The sequence below is a fragment of the Chrysochloris asiatica genome, unplaced genomic scaffold (assembly GCF_000296735.1).
Source record: "Chrysochloris asiatica unplaced genomic scaffold, ChrAsi1.0 scaffold00003, whole genome shotgun sequence".
Taxonomy (NCBI): domain Eukaryota; kingdom Metazoa; phylum Chordata; class Mammalia; order Afrosoricida; family Chrysochloridae; genus Chrysochloris; species Chrysochloris asiatica.
The window spans coordinates 31,246,510-31,254,179 of NW_006408521.1; positions in this window are offsets into that span (position 1 = coordinate 31,246,510).

The window sequence follows — 7,670 nt, forward strand, 5'->3', positions numbered from 1 at the left end:
AAAAAAAAAAAAAATTTGTATCTATGAATTTGCCTATTCTAGATGTTTCATATCAATGGAATCATACAATATGTGGCCCTTTGTATCTGGCTTCTCTCGCTCAGCATCATGTTTTCAAGGTTCATCTATGTTGTCACATGTTATCATTGCTTCGCTCCTGTTCACGACTGAGAATCCCATTCCAGTGAATGGATAAGCCACATTTTGTTTATTCATCAATTGTTGAGCATTTGAGTTGTTTCTCAATTTCTCTATATGGATAATGCTGCTATGAACACTTACGTAGGAGTTTTTGTGCAAACATACGCTTTCATTTCTCTTGGGTTCAAGGACTTTAAAATAATCGATTCATATTAAATGCTGTGGTTGTGGTTAGGTGCTGTTGAGCCCTTCTGCCTCATAACAATCCAATGTAAAACAGGACCAACTATTGCCCAATTCTTTGTCATCCTCACAATTGTTTTGTTTGAGCCCATTTTTGCAGCTTCTGTGTCGATCCATCCTCTTTTTTGCTGACTCTACCATAGTGGTTACAAATCAGGCTGCGAACCGTAGGTCAGCAGCTCGAAACTACCAGCTGTTCCGTGGGAGAAAGATGAGGCTTTCTGCTCCCATAAAGATTTACAGCCTTGGAAACCCTGTACAGAGTCACTATGAGTTGGAACCGACTCCACAGCACAGAACAACAATAACCAAGCATAATGTCCTTTTCCATGGACTGGTCCCTTCTGATAATATGTCCAAAGTACATGAGACAAAGTTTCATCATCCTTACTTCTAAGAAGCAATCTTGTCTTATTTATTTCAAAACAGATCTGTTTATCTGTTCTTTTGGCAGTCCATGGTACTTTCATGATTCTTCTCCATCACCTTAATTTAAATGCACCAATTCTTCTACAGTCTTTATTATTCATTGTCCAGCTTTCACATGCATATGGGGCAATTGAAAATACCATGGCTTGGGTCAGGCATACTTTAGTTCTCAAAGTGACATCTATGCATTTTAACATTTTAGAGAGGTCTTTTGTAGCAGATTTGCCCAATGTAATCCATCATTTTATTTCTTGACTGCAGCTTCCATGAGCATGGATCTAACTAAATAAAATGAAATCTTTAAACAACCTCAACCTTTTCACCACTTATCATGATGTTATTTGTTTGTCCAGTTGTGAAGATTTTCATTTTCTTTACATTGAAGTACAATCCATACTGAAGGCTGTATATATATAGTCTTTGGTCTTCATCAGTAAGTACTGCAAGTTCTCTTCACTTCCAGCCAGAAAGGTTGTGTCATTTGCATAACACAGGTTGTTAATGAGCCTTTCTCCAATTCTCATGCAATGTTGTTTTCCATATAGTCCAGCTTCTCTGATTATTGGCTCTGCATACAGATTGAATAAATATGGTAAAAAAATACAACCCGGATGCACACCTTTTCTGATTTTTAACCGCACAGTATCCCCTTGTTCTGTTATAATGACTGTCTTATGGTCTATTTACAGTTTCCTTATGTGTTCTGGAATTCCCATTCTTCTCAATGTTTTTCATAATTGGTTATAAGCCACATAATCAAATGCCTTTACATAGTCAATACAGCACAAGTAAGCATTGTTCTGGTATTCTCTGCTTTCAACCAAGATCCCTCTGATGTCAGTAATAATATCCCTAGTACCATGTCCTCTTCTGAATCCAGCTTGAATTTCTGACAGCTTCCTGTGGATGTAGTGCTGCAAATGTTTTAAAACTATCGTCAGCTAAATTTTACTTGCGTGTGATATTAGTGATATTGTTGGATGATTTCTGCATTCTGTTGGGTTACCTCTCTTTGGAATGGGCAGAAATATGGATCGCTTCCGTTTGGTTGGCCAGGTAGCTGTCTTCCAAACCTCTTGGCATAGATGGATGACTGAGCACCTCCAGCTCACTGTTGGTTGAAACATTTCAATTTGTATTCCATTGGTTCCTGGAGTCTTGTTTTCCATCACTGCCTTCAGTGCAGCTTAGACTTTTTCCTTCAATATCATTGTATGCTACCTCTTGAAGTAGTTGAATATCTATTAATTATATTTAATTATACATAATACTGATTAAATTAATTCTTATTCATTAAATTAGGTTCCCTCTAAGAGTAGCAAGGAGTCCTGGTGTGGCGCTGTGGGCTAATGCATCAGACTGCCAAGTTGTTTGAACTACAAGTTCAGTGGTTCAAGCTCACCAGCTGCTCCTTGGAAACTCTACACAGGATCGCTATGGGTCGGAATTGACTCAATGGCACTTAACAACAACAACAAGAGTAGCAAAACTGCTCCCTTAGGATAATTAAAATTCCGTAAGGAGTGCTAGATAGTCCTGAACATAATAACATGTACTATTTCAAACTCAGATTTTTCCTTAAGTTGCACACACATTTCACCAAATCAGTCAGTTATTGAGACACCACTTTACTGTCTTGTCTCAAAATACTAGATGACTTTTATCTTCCCAAAGGTCTTTTGTTCCCATTTGAGACAGTTGAAGGGACTTGAGTTTGGTCAGGACTTTGGGATGTGTTTTAAAAGTCTTGTGGACACAGAACTTGCGATGTGACTTACCAGTTAGGTTTTACTGATAAGCACACCAGAGGTTAACAGATAATTGCTGTTGTTGTTGTTAAGTGCCAATGAGATGGTTCTGACTCACAGCGACCCTGTATAGGGTTTCCGAGGAGCAGCAGGTGGGTTCGAACCTCCAACCTCATGGCTCAAAGTCCAGTGCTGATCCTACAGTGCCACACCATGAATCCTAACAGATAACAGACATTTAAAAAGTTCAATTGAAGAAAAAAAAATAGGTTTTTTATTTTGTTTTGTTCTGAAATCTAGACCATAAAAAAATTCCCGTGATTGTTTGGGCTCACATTTAGAGCCTCTCTCATATGGCTCTTTATCCTCAAGACACCATTGTCTCTTCAGGACAAGCCAGTGTCTCCCCCAGTGCCTACTGCTGGCATCTCCCTGGGCCTCATTGGGATCTTTCTAAATATGCCCAGAGACTTCACACACATCAAGTATGGAAACAGTGAGGTCCTTCTTTGTGGCCGTTGCCTTGATGCCACTTGTAGAGAAGAAACCACACTAATAAAAAGTTGTAGCTGTTTTCTCCAATGGAAAATTACAAGGATGCTTGGTTTCCATCCTTGGCACTGAGGCTTGGGCTCCTCATCACTGGGCAGGCTTCTTTCCACTTGGCTTCCTTTGGCCAGTGCCCTGGCTCACCATCAGAGGGAGGGAGACAATTAAAAAGAAGTGTCTTATAGGGAAGAGAGGCCCTTGTTGCTTACCAGATGAGGTGAAACATGAATCTTTGAACAAATTGTTGGTGGAACAGTAACACCATTTGCCGTCTCGCCCATGTAAACGATGTGCATTATTTACACCTCCAAGTCATGTGCGCACCAGAAAGACAAGAGCATCTTCGCCCAGTGTTCCTTCTTTGGGCTGGTTTCTGGGACACAGCAGTGACTCAGCTGTAGTTAGTCCTAGAGCATTTCCCAAGAGCTTCTCCCATCTTCTTATACTGTCACGCACACACATGGAAGTGGGAATGCTTAAAAGATGTGCAGACACTTTTGTAGATGTTGGGAACATAGCAGAAGACCAAATAGAGAGAATTCTGTCTTTGTGGAACTTCCTTTCTATCATGGAGGAGACAGACGCCACATAAAGCAAGTCAGAAAATAAGGAGTGTGTTGGATGGCAACAAGTACGATGAGAAAAATCAGAGAGTCGGGGACTTCTGGGAAGGAGGGTTGGTGGCAGTCAGCAAGAGAGGTCAGGACAGGCCTCACTGAGAATAAAGACATGAGGCAGGAAGTGGGAAGCACATTATCAGGTGATCTGATTGAAGAACCTTGTAGACTGGGGCAACAGCAAGTGCAAAGTCCCTGAGGCAGCAATGTGTGGAACTGCGAGACCTGTGTGTCCGAGCAGGATGGGTGAGGAGATGAGAGGAGACAAGGCAACAAAGCAGAACCTTGTTGGCTGCTGTGAGCCTGAGGCTTGACCTGGAGTGAAATGGAAAGCTGAGGCAAAGGGTGACCAAATCGGATATCCGTTTTAACCGGACGTCTCTGGCTGTTGTGCTGAGAATAGACTGAAGAGAGGTGAGGTGACAGCAGGGAAAACTGTGAGTTCAGTAGCATTAGAGGAAGGAGGAAAGGTTAGATTCTAGAAACGGTGTGAAAATGGACCCAAAACGGTTTTCTGACAGATTGGATGTGGGTGTGAGAGAATGAAGTCAGGACATTTGGCATGAGCAACTGGAAAAATGGAGCTGCCTTGTTTAGAAATGGAGAAGACTTTACAAGGAGTAAGTTTGGGGTCAGGAGCGATGGGAGCTTAGTTTAGGGCATAGTAAGTTTATGATGTCTGTTGTTGTTTTTAAGTGCTTTTGAGTCAGTTCTGACTCATAGCAACACTGTATAAGGGTTTCCGAGGAGCGGTAAGTTTGAACCGCCATCCTTGCAGTTCAAACCGACCTTGTAGTCCAGTGTTTATCCTACAGCACCACCCCAGGACTTCAATCCTAAATGTAGCTGTCAATAGGAAGGTGGGTATAGGAGTCTGTAGTTCAGGAGAGAGGTCTAAACTGAATATAACTATGGGCAAAACTGTGTTAGCAAAACTGAAAAAGTAGGCGACATGAGACTGAGTGAGGTCTCCAAGAGAGAAAACTCAATAGGAAAGAGTGCTAGGGCCGGCCCTGAGCCCGCAGGGACCTACGGGAATGAACAGAGAAAGCTGAGGAGGGATGAACAGAGTGTGGTCTTCTGAAAGCCAAGAGCAGGAAGTATTTCTAGCAGCACGTTGCTGAAGTGCATGTAGATGCATGTTGTTGTTAAGTGCATGGAATTAGTTCTGACTCAAACCCCTGTACAGGGTTTCCAGGGAGCAGCTGGTGGGTATGAACTGCCTACCTTGCAGTTAGCAGTCCAGTGCTTATCCTACATTGCACACCAGGACTTATGCATGTGCATGCCATGTGCTATATTTATATATGCAAGGGGGCTTCAAAAAGTTTGTGGAAAAATGTCAAAGAAAATAACAAAATATGAAGCTGCTATGTCTTGACACAAGCTTTATCTGTGTCTGGACACTTCTGAAGGCAGGGTTTCCATCTTGTGGCACTATAGGGTGAGCACTGTAACGTCAACAATTCAAACATACCAATGGCTCTTTGGAAACCCTACACAGGGTCACTCCTATGCACGGTCACTCCTATATAGGGTCACTGTGAGTCAGAACTGACTCGATGGCACTTAACAAGAACAACAAGGCTTCCCTGAAGAATTTGAAGTGCTCTTCAATTTATACATCAAAATGGTTGTTTTGGCATATTTGAAGGACTCAAATCATGTTCCTTTAAAATGTTCTTTGAATTTTGGAAACAAAAAGAAGGGGCATAATCAGGGATGTAAGGTAGATGGGGTAAGAGTTCCCAACAAAATTCTTATAGGACCCCTTACTATCCTCAAACAATGAGCAGGTGTATTGTCGTGATGGAAAAAAATTCCTTGGGACAATTTTCCTGGCCTTTTTCTCACCAGTTAGTTTCAATTCTATTAAAGCTTCTTTCTAATAAGCTCCCATGGTCGGCCAGTGTCTTTCAAGAAAATCTACCAAGATTACCCCTTTGCCATGTTCCATTGGCACCCATTGACCTTGAGATGAGAGGGAGAAGAGGAGAAGCTGGCTGGTGTGAAGTGTAGGACAATATCTGAACTCCTGAACCCATGGGCACTGGCCTAGCCCCCAGGGACTAGGGCTGAAAGTGAAGCAGCTAGCTGATCTGAAATGTAGGGACGTGTGTGTAAACTCCCAAACTTGCAGCTAGTACCCATTTGACCTAGCTTGGATGGATAGTTCACCAGAACTCAAACTGAAGAAGTTAAAGATGTTTGATACTGAGAACAAGTACAAATTACTACAATTTGATGAACTAGACTTTTGCCTACGAATGCAGTGACTCAAGATTCTTCATCTCAAGGAACAACCCTGTTTCCTCAGTGTACTGGGTTGGTAGGGAGGAGAAATTTAGACACTGGCTATTAAAAGGAGGGTGGAGTTTACAAAAGCACAACACAGCTGTCTTACAAATTTTCATGAGTGTGGTTACTTTCAGAATGAGGGGTGTAAGATAGAATCCCCACTAAATAGTTTCCCTCTTTCCAGATGGATCTGGTAAAAGGGGCTGGGGGATGACTATGAGAGGGTTTTATGACTCAATTATGAATAATTGTTAGTGGGATTAATTGCAACAGTCACAACTGTAATTATAGAAGATGTGTAACTAAAAGAAGGGGATAGTTCATCTTTCATTCCAGGAAGAATCCTAAAACCATCCAGAAGGAAGAGCATTAAGTGGAGTGTGAGAACCCTACCTAGAAAAGCAATGACAGCTAAGACAGTGACTGTATTTCTGTGGGAAGGTGCCCTTCGGAGATTTAAATGAATACGTATTTTTTTTTGTTTTTGTAAGTGTGCATCAAATATTTTTGCCTTGTTCATTTATGAAACATAAGATGTAAATGGGGAGCCACAGGGAGGAAGTGGATAACTGTTGCTGCAAGGAGGGGATTGTAATCATTGAGATGAAACAAGGTGTATGGTTTGTTGGATCTTGATCTTGTCTATAAACTTTCACCCAACTCACAACAAAAAGTTTAAAAAAATAAATAAATAAAGATTGCCCCTTTGGAATTTCGCAAATCAGTTTTCACAACCCTCTGAGCTGAACTCTCTGTCTTGAATTTAACTAGCCTAGCAGATCCCCTTGGAAGCCACAGTTTTGATTGGACCTCTCTTTTGAAAGCATCCTAATGAGTCTAAGACAAATATATTACTGAGAGAATTTGACTGTAGCTACCCATTGATTACAGAGGAATATTTGGACATGTTTTAAATAAACTCAGGTATGTAAGCTGGAACCCTAGTGCTCTTATCATTGTTAGGTGCCATCAAGTCATTTACCAACTCATAGCAACCCTATGCACAACAAAACAAAACTCTGCTTATATCCTGGGCTAACCTCACAGTTGTTGCCACGCTTGGGTCCATTGGTGCTGACACTTTGCCTATCCATCTTGTTGGGGTTCTTCTTCTTTTTCTCTGACCCTCCACCTTACCAAACATGATATCCTTCTCCAACAAGTGCTCCCCCCTGACAATATGTCCGAAGTTAGAGAGACAAAATTTGGCCATCCTGACCTCCAAGAAGCACTCTGGCTGTACTTCTTCCAATACAGATCTGTTGGTTCTTTTGGCAGCCCATGACACTTTCAATATTCTCCTCTAACACCATAACTCAAAAGCATCAATTTTTCTATGGTCTTCCTTATTCACTGTCTCATACATATGAGGTTATTGAAAATACCATGGATTTGGTCAGGCACACCTTAGTCCTTGAGCTAATATCTTTGCTCTTCAACACTTTAAAAAGGTCTTGTGTAACAGATTTGCCTAATGCAATACGTCATTTGAATTCTCGACTGCTGCTTCCCTTAGTGTTGACAGTTGATCCAAGAAGAATGAAGTCCTTGACAACTTCAATCTTTTCTCCATTGATAAGAATGTTGTTTATTGGTCAAGTGGTGAGGATTTTTGTTTTCTTTACATTGAGATGTAATCCATACC